This window comes from Cydia amplana, chromosome 7, assembly GCF_948474715.1.
Source record: "Cydia amplana chromosome 7, ilCydAmpl1.1, whole genome shotgun sequence".
NCBI lineage: Eukaryota > Metazoa > Arthropoda > Insecta > Lepidoptera > Tortricidae > Cydia > Cydia amplana.
In genome coordinates, this window is record NC_086075.1 from 16489391 (window position 1) to 16505387 (window position 15997).

General features: G+C 35.5%; 2 protein-coding genes across 2 annotated transcripts in view; one reads left to right on the forward strand and one right to left on the reverse strand.

The window, feature by feature from the left end:
• The window catches only part of LOC134649573 (alanine--glyoxylate aminotransferase 2-like), a 393462-nt gene that overhangs the window by 218048 nt on the left and 159417 nt on the right, over nt 1-15997 (forward strand). The gene's annotated exons all lie outside the window — the stretch shown is intronic.
• The window catches only part of LOC134649606 (ATP-dependent (S)-NAD(P)H-hydrate dehydratase), a 395537-nt gene continuing 380361 nt past the window's right edge, over nt 822-15997 (reverse strand). The window contains exon 3 of the mRNA XM_063504434.1: nt 822-904. The gene's annotated coding sequence lies outside the window, so the exon portion shown is untranslated. The remainder of the gene's footprint in view (nt 905-15997) is intronic.

Consider the following 15997-nt stretch of genomic DNA (forward strand, 5'->3'; position numbering starts at 1 on the left):
ACGCTAGCGAATATATTAATGTCAAACTCGTGGTATGCTGGTAAGGCTACTGGTCGGGGGTTAGGGTTAGGGATTAAGGGGTCGGGAACTGGCGGTTGAAGGGCTGTTGCTTCAGCGTCGAGGGATTCCTGGATCAGGGGTTGATGCGCTGTGAGGTTGAGTGATCGGGGGGGTTGAGGGATTGGGTCAGTGGCGGGGCGGAGGATGGATTTAGTGTAGTGATAGTGACAGGAATTATAATTTCCCAGACGGACTCGAGAAAATTCCTGATTACATATTTATTAAAGTAATAGGTACACGAATTTAATGTTAAACGTGATCTCGTTTTTCATTCATGCGTCGCGCTCTTAACAATGCGTTAAAACTAAAAATTGAAAAATAAAAACGTTTTACAAAAAAAAGAAAACCGACTTCAAAAAGGATGAAATAAAATATTATCCTTTTTAGCCAAGTAGTAACAATACCAGTCAAAATAATCAGCTTTATGGCTATAAATCTCATTAGAACTGTACTAATAATAACTATTGTAACGTGCAAGTAATTCTGTCTGCCTCTTTGTCGCCTTTTCATGGCTAAACAACTGAACTGCTTTAGGTGAAATTTGGCAAAAAGGTAAATTCCTTGAATTGTTTTATATTTTGAAATGTAGTTCTCTGGATAAGGGACGGGAAATAACTCAGTCCCAATCCCACACATTTGTAAGAAATGTTCTTTAAAAAATACGACGGAAAAAAAATGCATTGGATTTACACTATGTGCCGACAAACATGGTACGGACTGCGCCAAGCAGGTTTGATCGTGTGTTCTTAGGTACAGTCGACGTCAAAGATATGTTTACATTTTTGCACCTTACTCCTTTGTAATAAGGCGAAAAGTGTAAACATATTTTTAACGTCAACTGTACCTACAGAAAGTACGTTCATTGTCGTCGTGTAAGACAATCCAACGTACATCCTTATTGAATCGCACCAAAATCATCGTATGCAACAAAATTTGGCTTGGCACCGACTTCAAACATATCAGTTGGTAACGCATAGACTTCAAAAAGGATAATATTTTATTTCATCCTTTTTGAAGTCGGTTTTCTTTTTTTTGTAAAAAGTTTTTATATTTTATTATTTACTAAGAGTCATCATCCCTGACACATACGAATTTCACGCGTTTTACTATTAATAACGGTCAAACTTTGCTACTTCGTACGCTGTTCATACGCATGCATCACGTAAAAATACGCCGCTGATGGACGGTTGTATTTTTTTCATCAATCATTTTGCAACACATGCAAGCGACTTTTTGATAAACTCTATTTGACTATTCATAAATTTTGGGACAGCAAACGCGATATTCAAACGGAAGTATCAAATACAGCAGTATTTTTTAAACCTGTTAGTTTTATTTTTAACTATCACTACAGGAAATATGGGTAATATTTAGTTAAAAGGAAGGCAAATATTTTACATTCGCTATTTTATAGGTAAGTTAGAGTTACCTACAGCTGAAATAACTAAATAAACTTTATTAATTTAGATCACAAAGTGCTTTCATTGTGCCATGAAAAAATATCCAAAGTTTTCCGCTACGAAAAACGCCGAGAAGGTAAGTTTTAACAAGGCGTCAGCACTAACTCTTTTTTACAGAATACAGAATACAGATTTTTATTGGTAAAAATAAAAGTACATTTTACAAGTCAAAATTAAGTAAATACAAATTATACAAGTAATAAAAAAATTTCACTTTCATAGGAGTTGCTCGTTATTGAGAGCTGACGTAAACGTGTCACAAAAACTTTTATTATCAGGGTCTCTGTTTTGGCGCATATAACGTCGTAGCCTTAGGAGGTTATACGTTGTTTAAGCAAGACAACGCTATAGATACGAATAGCATGTCTTTGTCGCACACGGTCATTGCATCAAGAAACCACATATGATTATAACGTAAAGCAAGTAAGTTCTTCATGGAATTGGGCAATAGCCGAAAATTAATTTTAAAGCATCGATTCAGTATTAATTTTCATCTGGGTAAAAACAAAATCATATAGGTACATTTGCTTAAGAACAATAATATCAATTTTTTACATTAAATGTTACAAAAAACAGAAACAAAAGCTGTTTTGTTATATAGATAGTGCTCAATCTCCGGCAAAATGTTATGATTTATAAGCTATACATAAATAAATAAACTTTTTTTATGCATGTTTTGATAATTCGTTAGTTGTTTACTGCCACTTCACGTAGTTGTTACGTCAGGTTTTAAATCGTATACAGCCCAAACAAAACTATTTAGTTCACTATATGTTCAAATAATTGTTCTATACAAAACTAAAACCGCACACGCTTAAACGAAAAGTTCCAACGCGAGCTCGTCAGCTATTCTAATGTGAACCGTGAAGGGCAAACTGTGTACAAAGCGACCCTTTTAAACGAAAGTAAAGCATGCGAAAATGTAATTAAGAACACTGGGTTAATTTCCCTTTTACGTGCCTATACGAATTAGCGGCATTATTGCGCAGGTATTAGCCGAATATTCACGGGATTCTGCCCCTAATGGACCTTCTGTCCCGTATGAATATTACGTTTGAACGTCAATTTAGATAGGTACAAGTTTAAATTACTTTTCAAAACTCATATTGGAACTTGGACCAATATACTGTACCTATAAATAACTTGTTGTTAATTTGTTTAAAAGTTGGGTATAATTCGATTTAAAACTTACTGAATGACAAATTGGGCTCAATTCTAAAATTGCTTTTTTGTGATTACTTTTACAGCTCGTTTATATCGAAGATAGCATTGAATTTGTAATTTTTTTTCTTGAAAAATTGGTGGCTTCCATAAAAAGCATTTCTTTCACGCATTTTTGTACGCTTGTATTGTTCCGAATAAACTTCGTGTTGTAACTCGTACGAGTATCCATCCGACCGCAAATGTAAGAACACCTGTCACCGATTCAAGTAAACACTATATTAAAGGTAAACTCCCAAAACATGAAATAATACCAGTATCAGTGCAGGTACTCTTATTTGACGTTATTTTATTATTTTTACGTGTCCTAGATACAATAAACGTTCACAGGAATTATTTCAAGTGAAAAAAGTTAGCATTATTAATATGACAGACATGTTACATGACACGATGAGTTTTCGAAACACGATACGCGCTCCGTAAAAACCTTGTCTAACTGGGTCATGGTGCGTGTATATTTAAAGGATGAAGTGTGTTTATACTCAAATAATAAAAGTTTGCTCAGCCATGACGATGCTATTATTTTTCCCTCGTATAAATGTGTATGTGCACCTGTTTCCTTACTAATTGATACATTGCGTTGTATCGTGGTAATTAGGTTATGTATGTACCTATACGTACGACTCCGACCCGCTAACAATATCTTACTACACATGGATAATTACACAGTATTTTGGTGACATCTTATTTAAATAAGAATATAAAATCAAAATAAAATAAAATAAATTAAAAGAAGCTGTGCAAGATATTTTAGGACAAATTGTCAATTGAGATCCATATAAAAGGTTATGAATTTTTCATTTCTACATTGAAATTGGCTACATTGCTTCGAGGTTATATTTGTGTCGATGATCTTGAACAATTTCTTTTTTTCAGTTAAAACTGGAAACGTTCACGTTCATTGGTTCTTCGATCAATTACCAACTTGCTGTAAAATATTGACAAAAATCCAGTGCATTTGATATTTTAGCGGTAGCTTACGCTTAATAATAAGAAAAACAAGTGTTGATGCTTTTTAAATACTTTTAAATCCGAAACTTTCGTGTATATTTACAAAACGTGTGATTTGGTTTTGATGAGTTAGGAAATATATTAAACTCACATTATAAATTTTAAGGCAAACTCTTAATTCTGCCCCGAAATTCAGAAACGGGAGTCTAAGCATCTATAATATAGCCATTGATATAAATGTCCGTCGTAATCGCTAATCTGAGTTAACTAAGCTTTTTATTACGTCTTTTATACCAAATTTGGCATTAAAACGGTCGCTTGACACGCGACCTGGATGTTTTTAAACGATTTTCCTTCTAATTAACGTTTTTGGGTTATTGGAACCTCGTTATTGAGTATTCCTTATTCTACTCTGCTTTTAACAAACCTTGATAAGGTTTCATGAACTCCATTGTAATGATATGAAATGTGAAGTTCTTTACTAGCAGTAATAAATGGTTTTTATTTTTAATAGAATTGTAAGTATCGAATATTTTAAATCAAAACTTATCGTTAATCAAAAATAAGTTAGTGTGTGGGCGTTTTTTTTTGTTGTCCCCTACACTTTTTTTTTCAAATTTGGGATTTTTTATGTTATTTCTACTTAGAATCACGAGCTCTTTCTATCCTAATGGGAGAAAAAAAGTGTCCCAAAATTTCCATACTTACATTTTTCGATCTTTCCATTCCGCGACCGCCATACAAAGTCTATGAAAAATGGTGACGTAATGGAAATAAAAACCTTAGGACACTTTTTTTCTCCTATTAGGATAGAAAGAGCTCGGGATTCTGAGTAGAAATAACATAAAAATTCCCAAATTCGAAAAAAAAAAGTGTAGCGGACAACAAAAAAAACGCCCGTGTTTTTGTAAGATGTATTTTACCAATATATTATTTAGTTATTATTTATGATAGTTTTGTAACAAACTATACCCCTGGTCTACTCCATTCGTATAGCAATCATTCAAAAAAACCTCTACGTGTCTACTTTGATTATTTCGACAACGTTAAACAACATTTTATATATGTATTATAAATTTATTTCAAGGGTCGAACGGCGGACCCATTTTTTATTGATATTATTTTAAGATCTGAATGAAATAGCAGACTATACATGCGGGATACTGATCGTCAATGTTTCAATGACAGCCAACAACGTTCTTAATATGATAATGCTCTGAAAGTGGTTCTGTTTCATACAACAAGGATAGTTAAATGAATACTAGCTAACTACGAGCGTAACTAGACCGCGCAATCTGGAACTGCAACTAAAGTTGGGCGTGGACAAAGCGTTTCCGATTTTGAAACAAGACAATCGCTGCATGTTACATGAAACGATTGGGAACATTGGGTTAATTTTGCTCGTATGATAGCCGTATGGTTTTATTGTTTATAATTCATAGTATTATTTTCAAATAGTTTTACCCACACGAATTACATTAAAGTTAAATAGCTACTTAGGTACCTACTCTTTGTTTTATCTGGATATTAGATACCTATATTTGGTCAACATTAATAAAAAATGTCAATATGAGCTGTGGAAAACACAAAAATTTTACATTTCCAACGCAATGAATATTTATTTCCTACCAAGAGATTTACTCATTGAATAGAAAGTTTTTTCATTAAAATGTTTCCTTTGTTCGAGCAAGAACTAGATACCTAGTCTTTGGAAAGTATAAAATCAATCAAATCAATCAAAAGCTTTTCAATAAAAATTGAAATCCGATTCTTCTACAAAGGCGATGAGAATTGAGGTAAGCGGCAGCATTATAACCATGTCTTGGCATTTCTTTTATATCATACTTGTACCTACTCGTTTGATTCAAATAAAAGTTCAAGTAGTTTTGGGCTAATCCATATAAATTGGAGACATATGCAGTCCTTACGTCGAACGTAGCAGCTAACGAAATGCTACAGTCACAAGAAGTGGAAAATTTTAAGATTAATTATTTCAACCAGTGTAATATTGTTGTAGTATTATGGTTGTAGTGTGTTGTGATAGTGTCTCTAAAATTATGCTGTATTAGGTAGATATTGTTTAGCATGGCTTAAGTAATGACATATTAAATTATTTTTATCCATAAATGATCGTATCGTGTTGTATTGTAAGGCACTCATGAAACTAAATCATGCATTTTAAATTCAATAAACCTACTACATTTTTTTTGTTGCAACTTCACTAATTGACTAAATAAGTCTTTATTAATAAGACAATAATTGAAAGCTTTGAAAAGAGAAAATGTTTTATTTTTAATATTTGCATCAATCGATAAAAAAACTACTTGGTCAGATAATAATGGTAGGTTTGAAAGTGGAAATGGCTCCATTGTTTGCTAACCACCGATTAATGGACGGCAAAGTAAAAAGAGGACTGTCTGTTCATTATATTCCATGTTGCCGCACCTTGGAACGGAAGCGATTTTGCATGCGCTCGGCACGATACACTCCTTACTTACAAAAATATTCCCGGCAAAGTGGGTTTTTACTTTCTTCATTCACGTTGCGCACACCTGCCGTCTTGAGTTGCAATGAAAATTTGTCGTCTCTTTGCCAAATTTTAAGTTATTCTTTGCAATGCTGTGCTGTTCTTACTCCTTCCTTAGATTTTAATGATGTGGATATTCTTGTACAGTTTCATAAAGTTGGCGAAACATAAATTAAACTGCAGAAGTTCTGTTGAAGAAGCCTTTGTGGATTAGCTTTCCTTTATAAATTTGGCAAAAAAGTCTTTATTATATGACGTTTGAATGTTAACTGCAGCTGCACTGTTACGGCGTCGTTGTTGTCGCTGCTGTATCTGTCAATTTCATTGATAAAATGAATGATGGAGAACGTTATAATCGCGGCAGTTGTACGGCCGCGAACATTACTGATTTTATCAACATAATTGACAGATACAACGGCGCCAAACACGACGCGTAGAGTCGTGCGGAAAGAGAAGAGTCGTAGAATGTATTGGGCCCCATACATTCCACGACTCTTCTCTTTCCGCACAGACTCTAACAGTAATGTAGTTGCAGTTGACATCCGAACGTCACATTTAATATAGGTAATTATTAATAACAGTGAAAGTTGTGTACATGTCTTGAACGTATGCCAAAAGGATACAGAACATTTCTAAACCTATTTGTATTAAACTTTTTGGTTGAAGCAGAAGAAGTTATTCACATTTTTTCGGATTTTTGGAACCGTAAGAAAACCCCAAATCCGACCTTTCCTTGCGAAATCGGCGTGTATAAAATGTTACGGCTAGCGTTTTCATCTAAACCTAACTTTGATGTTCACTGGATCATAAAGCACTTGAGTATTTCCGTTATCCCCAATTATAGATTATGTATACATAAAGACCATTCAATACTTCAGTAACATTTATTATTATTTTTTATTTTTTATTAACCGTTATTATATAATTAAATCGATTTAAGATGGATACCTACCTCATGCAAATGATAAGTTACGAAGTATTTTTGAATTCCTATCAGTAACTGGCCAGAAAAAGCACAACAGCGGGAATTGTGGAGATCAAGGGGAGAGGCCTTTGCCTAGCAGTGGGACACTATAACGGTCTAAGAAAAAAAAACTGTATGCATTAATAAAACGAGGCTACAGAATAGACTCTTATTGACATACTTTTCTATTGAGATTTAAACAGATTAGTGCCGTATATTGACGGAAATAGACACTTCACAGTTTTCTACATTAATTTCCTAAAGTGTCATTCAATAGAAATTGCTAACTATGTAAACAAACCGCCATACTAAAATTGACACTGAATGTCAATTTACTAGTAACTTTTGTTTACATAGTTAGCAAGTTCTATTGAATGACACTTTATGTAAACCGATGACTGCAGAATTAAACAGTCAGTGGTGACTATGCTTATGAACCTACTAAATAGTTTCGTGTCTCAATAGCAGGATTCGAAAGGACCTAAGAATAAGTAGATATTTGTGCGTAACTGCGTATATTACAGATATTTGTCCCTCGGGGATGTCTCTAATTTCTCGATCGAAATTTATGATCTGTCTACGAGATTTATAAATATTCTATGGATATCCTTGCTTGGTAGGACAAGCTTTGCTTATATCTGTATATAAAAATATTCCCAAGTATTAATTTATTTAAGTATTATTAGTTTAACTTGTATGCACCTGCTATGCTAAACCAAATATTCTCTAACACCAAAAATCAAGAAACGTCTAAAAAATATTTGGCGTTATTACATCTAGTACACGGCAAAGGCGAAGGCTGCTGCGTTATTCATGAAGCTACACCTTCGCTTCCAACTCTAAGTATATTCTCATTGCTTACTAAGCGCATGCGAGACAAAATACCAGTTTAACTGTGACTTCGAGATCTGTAACAATTAAGCGTAACCTGAGAGCATCCTTATGCTGGTTTTCCTGAGCGTTCGACTCGCCCGCGGGATTGTAATAACACCACCGGACTCAGCGGCGAATTTGTCCATTTTCCTTTCAAATTTCTCGAATACTCCACTCAAGTTTCCAAGAAGTTTAATAAGAAAGTCGTTTTGAATATGAGTAATTTTCTCATCAGCAACAAGTTTACGGATTAAGAGGGTTTTATGTAGCCAATGGTATTTTGTAATTGAATGTAGGAGTTTTACCAGTTAAGTATTTGTTTTAATTACAGTATTTACATTCTTCTGGACACTGTTATGATTTACCTAATATTTACCAAAATATTTAATTAATACTTATCGTTAATACTACAAACGTAGCATTCCGGAATTTGCTGTCATATCACAAGATTATCAGCATTCTTAAATTTTTACGCGGTTATCACACTGACGCCACCAAAAGGTTCACTGTATAAGACCCTGTTTAAAAGACGGGCACGTGCGCGTGCGCTAAAATGTTGGAGCCGCACACGCACACGTCACGCAAGCGGTGTGCCGTCTCTCATAAGGATCTGTTATACTACAACGCTGCACGCGCACGTGCACGTCACGCACACGCAGCCGGTGTGCACAGGCCTTACAGCATTTTATCATTGTTTCTGCAACCAGCTGCGATGTGTTTACTCGCTTTAGGCATAGGTATTTCTATATGCACCAGATCTGGTGCTGACCGCGCGGCGCGGAGTGACATACGACTACTCTGATGCAGATCTGCAGCAAGATAACCCTATACATTAATTACTAAAGCAAAACATAGTTTAATCAAGCATGGTCTGGATATTTAAAATTAAACGTTTATTCATACTTGCATACAATGAATGTGTGAAAATTGGGAATGTTGAAATTACCGTTTCGAAATTATTCAACTTAATTGAATGTCATCAATTGAAATCAAACCGAAATAAATGATGTTAATATTATTTACGGGACAGATTCCCAACATTCGTTCCCGAACAAACTCCCATTCAATTAAAATGAATAATTAACTGCTTTTAATCTCATCAATATCATCAAAGTTGCATATGGTTTGAAAAATCACTTGGCACTGGAGCAGAAAGAACCATGGTGTCTTTTTCTTGCAGTACCCCAAAAAAAGGATCAGAATTTTTATTTTATTTTACTGATATTGAAAATTGTTTTGCCTGACAACATCTAGATTTTCTAAAATATAATGTAATTCTAACGAGGTACCCAATCAAAAGCTATCATAACTAAGTTGATCTGGGTACGAAGCCTAGAACCTCGCCAAATTTCACTAATCGACAGAGCGCTTTGTCTCGCTCTGTCACATTAAAAACGAGAGAAAGGGTCAACAGGAGCATAGCTTTGACTATGGAAATTGGAAATTGAACCCGGAGTCTCGAACACGTACAGCAACGGTATCAAAGTCCGCACCAAGCTCTGTTCCCATTGATTACATAGCGCGGGTAAACGTTCGCCTCAGTGTAAGGCCTGAGTGGACGCTCGAGTTGGGCGTGCAGCGGGGCGAGGCGTGCGGCGTGCGAATGTTAAACAAATGCAAGCGTATAGGAGCGGCCTTAGTGCACGCTGCTCAAATTACTTGTGAGCCCGACGCCATGCTGCACGCCTCGCCGAACGCTCCGCTTCGAGCGTCCACTCAGGCCTTACACTCAGACTATGGCCATGGTAACTAGTAGTAGTGTCCTTTCGATACCCTTTTGAGGGGGTGCGAGGGGGCTCTTCCGCATTCCTGCTGCGGAGCCTGGTTCGGGTCGTGCCCCATCCTTGTGGGGCGGTCTTCCGTCGTCAGACCCATGGTAACTGCTACAAGTTATTCGCTTTTATCACAGCACCACCCACCAAAGGAGCGAAGCTTATTCCCACTTCTTAAATACATGGTAGGTACACCGAGAATAATAAAGATAGATAGATTAAGCGTTTGACTGCTGCAAATACGCGGGCATCTCGCTCGTTTCTTTCCAGAACGGATAGAATGTGGAATGAGTTACATCCTGAGGTAATATTTCCTTTGCGCTATGACATGGGTTTCTTCAAGAACCGGGTATTCAGGGCTCTCAAGGGTCGACAATGCATAAGTGCCTCCTCCGATGTTATTTATGCCCATGGGCAACGGTAACCGCTTCCCATCAGGCGGCTCATCTGCTTGTCTGCTGATTATCACATAAAAATTGTTTGTTTTGAGTAACACAAACTGAAACTTTTCAAGAAGAGTCACCTAAAATTTACACTATGTTGCGTTCCATATCCGATTCCGAACTTGCTAGCTATGTAAACAAACCGCCATATTAAAACTGTCAAAAAATATGATTTTACTAGTGACTTTTGTTTACATAGTCAGCAAGTTCTATAGAATGACACTTTAGGTACATTTTAACAGTTTGTTGTTTGAGATGTTATCAACAAAAAAAAACCTCATAAACGAGAACAACTCCATTTTATACACAGTAGGTACCTCTGAGTAGTCCCTCGGAAAATTCCTGGCATACATCTCATTCCATAGTCAAATTTTCTCTATAACGTTATAAAAGATAATCTTAGAACAAAGCGAACAGGAGTGTGACACTTACGATTACAACGCATCAGCTTTGGTATGAGGATAAAGTGTTCCTAAGCCATTAAGTAGATGCAAAGACAAGCAATGTGTTGTTTTGGACTTAGGTCACGTATAATCTGGTCCTATCGAGACGAGTGATCGCTTGCACTCGGTAAGCCATAATAATTGCAGACCAGATCTGCATCTCATAGAGAATGCACTAATTGGAATCTGTGTTTAATCGCCGTTTGTGGAAACGCACCACTTTTTAGGGTTCCGTAGCCAAATGACAAAAAACGGAACCCTTATAGATTCGTCATGTCTGTCTGTCTGTCTGTCTGTCCGTCTGTCCGTCTGTCCGTCTGTCCGTCTGTCCGTCTGTCCGTCTGTCTGTCCGTCCGTATGTCACAGCCACTTTTCTCCGAAACTATAAGAACTATACGGTTGAAACTTGGTAAGTAGATGTATTCTGTGAACCGCATTAAGATTCTCACACAAAAATAGAAAAAAAAAACAATAAATTTTTGGGGTTCCCCATACTTCGAACTGAAACTCAAAAAAATTTTTTTCATCAAACCCATACGTGTGGGGTATCTATGGATAGGTCTTCAAAAATGATATTGAGGTTTCTAATATCATTTTTTTCTAAACTGAATAGTTTGCGCGAGAGACACTTCCAAAGTGGTAAAATGTGTGTCCCCCCCCCCCCCCTGTAACTTCTAAAATAAGAGAATGATAAAACTAAAAAAAATATATGATGTACATTACCATGTAAACTTCCACCGAAAATTGGTTTGAACGAGATCTAGTAAGTAGTTTTTTTTTAATACGTCATAAATCGCCTAAATACGGAACCCTTCATGGGCGAGTCCGACTCGCACTTGGCCGCTTTTATTACCTGACTTTGCATTTTATTTAAAAAAAAGTACAAATAATATCAGTTATGTTTTTATTAAATTCGAAACTGTTAATTAAAATATAAAACAAATAGATAGAATACCTAAAGAATTAAATTTAACGATGGCTGTATAATTAATATCGAAAAAATTACTTATACTTGGTCAAGCAGATCTTGTCAATAGAAAAAGCAGCAAATTTGAAAAATGTAGGCGCGAAGGGATATCGTCCTATAGAAAATTTGAATTTCGCGCATTTTTCTACTGACAATATTTGCTTGACCATCTATATTAATTAACGAATTAAACAAATCGTAGATAATAGGTATAGATTATTAAAATTGTATTACAATTTATAATTTTATTAGTCCTTCATATGTTAAAAATTTACGTTATAATCTAATTCTTAATTATTTCAGTTACATAGTTCTAATTATTTATAAAATATGACACAAAATACACCGATGCTTATACCAGTCTACCTATGGTTCATCACAATAGCCACCTGAAAATTGTTCAAAAACATTGTGGTAGCTATTCTATTTTTAGAAAATAATTAGATTACAATTATTAAATAAGCCGGAGACGGCCAAAAAATTAGACATGGAGCAAAGTTAATTATTTCGTAGGTAGCCTTGTAAAATGCCGTTGGCTCTTCATACCGGCTATTATACCTATAGGTGTAGAGGTTGAGACCTCAGGGACTGCCAAGTCTTTGTTCGGGCTAATTTTCTTTATAAATATTTTACCTCGACTCTTCTTTTTATTTTTTCGAAGTTGTTTTACTCTAGGCTATTGATTGCTATTGTTAAATAACTATTAATTAGTAAGTCTGTATTAAGTATATTAGTTTTGCTTGTAATGCTATTTAAAAGTTCTATTTAAAAAGTTCTAATTTAATGGCTATTTGGAAAGACTTGTAGAAATAATGTCTCATTTTAGTGGTGAGGGATAAAATTATTTTAGTTTTTTTTTTCCAAGTATATTTTAATAAAATGCCTGTGAATCACTATTCTGAATAAGTACCTAGTTTGAAAATTTAACCACTTAATAAAGTTTTTATATTAAAATGGGTTTTCATCACGTTTAAAATGAATTTGAAATTTACTTTGAGATCCAATGTAATAATGTTTGTACATATTCATCGGATTAAATTGTAGTTTTCAATGGTTTCTCGCATTTTTCTACCTAGTTATTTTATTACCTATTCATGTATTTTTTATTGCTTATTATAATTTGTCTGAATTTATACAATTCTCATAACAGTAACGACGCATACACTTGGAAATCTCGGACCTTCCCTGCCTGGTCCACGCTAAAGCGGATTTTCTCGGCTTTGTTGAAGAAATAGATTTCTTTTGTAATCGAAAACATCGTAACATTAATATGACGAAAAAATAAAAAGACATGTGAAAAATCATCAATCATATTTTAGACTAGCAAATCCTATTGTTGAAGGATTTGAAGTTCCATTCGTCTACAGGAAACTGTCTTATTGTATGTACTTATAGGTTATACTTATAGGTCTTTACACCCAACACACCGCTTTACACCACAATCATATTGGACCAAACGACGTCAAGATTCAGTATCGTCTGCAAAGCGGAATGTCAACGGCGGCATCAATCAGTAACGACGCCCGGGATTACCGAGACCGGCCCGTCATCCTCCGCTCCACGAATCTACATAAATAACCTCATCTGTATTCAGCATGCAGCGGAGACCATGCAACAACATGTGCCGTTCCACTTGCAGACCTCTATTATTAATTGTAGACAACTGACGCGGGGGAGCCGTGCAAACTCGCCCGGCCAAACCACGGCCCCGTTGTTTCTAGTTTAATAGAGGTTCTAAAGCGCTTTCCTTCCACTTTGTTTATTGATTCATACCCCGGCTTACCTACGCTTTGCGCCGGCAATGTATTGGAACGTACATTTTAAATTCAAACTGTATTTAATTAACATTTTCCAAGCGCAGTAACTTCGCTGCGCTGTTACTACTTGTTCCAACGTTTCGCCGCCACTATAATCGCAGAAGGGCACTTCATAATAATATGGATTAACAACACAGTTTACCCTGAAAGCTGCTATTAAACAAGTTGCTCGTAGATTTAAATTTTGAGCTCGTAAATTAACCCTTCATCCTTTTGAAATAGCAAAGGGGCTGGGACCTAATGGTCTATTTGCGAAACGTAATGGGCCGGCCAGGGCGAGCTTATTAGACAATTTGTACATATTCTGACTTCACTCTATTCATTAAAAGGCTTTACGCTAGATCCATATCACAACTCTGTGATACTTTACCCAAACCCAAGAATAAATTAGAAACATAAGTAGTTTCGCTGAAACGGGAAAGTTTTACTAAGGAACACTGTTCGTACAGTAAACAAAACTAAAAATAATAAAGAAATTGTAATATGAGCAATTCTACACTCAGTAAAAGTACAACCCTAGACCATTCGACATCATATTAAAAAAATCAGTAAAAATATTGTCCGGTTACTTACTAAGTGAATTCTGATTCTGGAAGAAAGAGTCAATGACAGTCAATCCTCGACCTCATTATCGCCACCATTGGACAATGACAGTCAATCTAAAGTCGAGTGAGTTAGAATGACCATAAATTGGTGAAAAGTGGAACGAAAATTGCATGCTCCGTTTTAAAGTTTCAAAAGTGCTCGGAAATATTCGCAGATGCAACTTTTGCGCACGTCTGTAGAACTTGTTATTCCAATATTCTTTGACAAACTGCGACAAACATTAACTTTACCTATTCCGTGTCGTTATAAGAACTCATAATAGCTCAAATAATAGTATTTTATGCAACCGTTGTTTAAGAGAGGTCAAAAAAGGCGAGTGGCGTGAGTAACAATTTGAGGCGAAGCCGAAAATTGTTAATAAAGACGCCACGAGTATTTTTTGACTCAGTTAAACAACGTTGCATACAATACTTTTTCTACGACCAAGCACTTACTTTGAAATAAAATATTTTTCATTTAAGAAGTAGCAAAGAATGGAGGGTACGGGCGGGAAAAGAATGAATGAAATAAGAAAAACATGTCTATGGTTCACTCATCTGTCAGAGACGACAATTAAAATTAGGTTGGCAACAATTTATTTCATACATTTTTTTTAAGTGGTGATTACACAAAGTATCGTAAAAGTGCCAGAAAGATACTGCGTGTATGCACAAATGCTTTTTATAATGGGGAATAGACTAAAGACTTGTCTTGACAACTGTAAGATAGGGGTCAAGTCTTTAGTCTATTCCCCATTATAAAAAGCATTTGTACATACACGCAGTATCTTTTGGGCACTTTTTAGGGTTCCGTACCCAAAGGGTAAAAACGGGACCCTATTACTAAGACTCCGCTGTCCGTCCGTCCGTCGGTCCGTCCGTCCGTCTGTCACCAGGCTGTATCTCACGAACCGTGATAGCTAGACAGTTGAAATTGTCACAGATGATGTATTTCTGTTGCCGCTATAACAACAAATACTAAAAACAGAATAAAATAAAGATTTAAGTGGGGCTCCCATACAACAAACGTGATTATTGACCGAAGTTAAGCAACGTCGGGCGGGGTCAGTACTTGGATGGGTGACCGTTTTTTTGCTTGTTTTGCTCTATTTTTTGTCGATGGTGCGGAACCCTCCGTGCGCGAGTCCGACTCGCACTTGGCCGGTTTTTTCGATACTTCGTGTAATGACCACTTAAAAAAAATCGAATGAAATACATTGTTGCCAACCTTATTTTAAATATCATCTCTGACAAATAAGTGAACCATAGACATGTTTTTTTAATTTCATTCATTCTTCTTCCGCCCGTACCCTTCATTCTTTGCTACTTCTTGAATGAAAAATATTTGTTAAATTTACATTTTAATTTCAAAGTAAGTGCATGGTCGTAGTAAAAGTATGCAACGTTGTTTAACTGAGTCAAATACTTGTGGCGTCTTGATTAACAATTTTCGGCTTCGCCTCAAATTTTTGACCTCTCTTAAGCAACGCGCGGTTGCATAAAATACTATTAATTTAACCTTATCTCAATTAGGGTCATGTAAATCGGTGATGATATACGTGACTAAACGGATAGCCAATTTTGAAGGCCTAATTAAGGTTGGGTAAGACTCTCCAACTAAAAAGGTTTGTTCCAATATTTATACAAAATCTCGAAATCATTTACGATATTATTCAAAAACATGATGAATGGGATACTTTTGAGACATTATTTCCTGAGGGTGAACACGTATAATATGTTTATATTATTATATTATAATATCAATGTAGTAATAATAGCAATCACTTTATTGTACACACCACATCTAGCAAACCTTCGAGTAGATGAGTGCAAAAATCTAGATAGACAGTCAAAACTACGGAATTTAAAATAATATTTGATAATGTAAACTAAACTCTTTTCCACAAATAAAAAA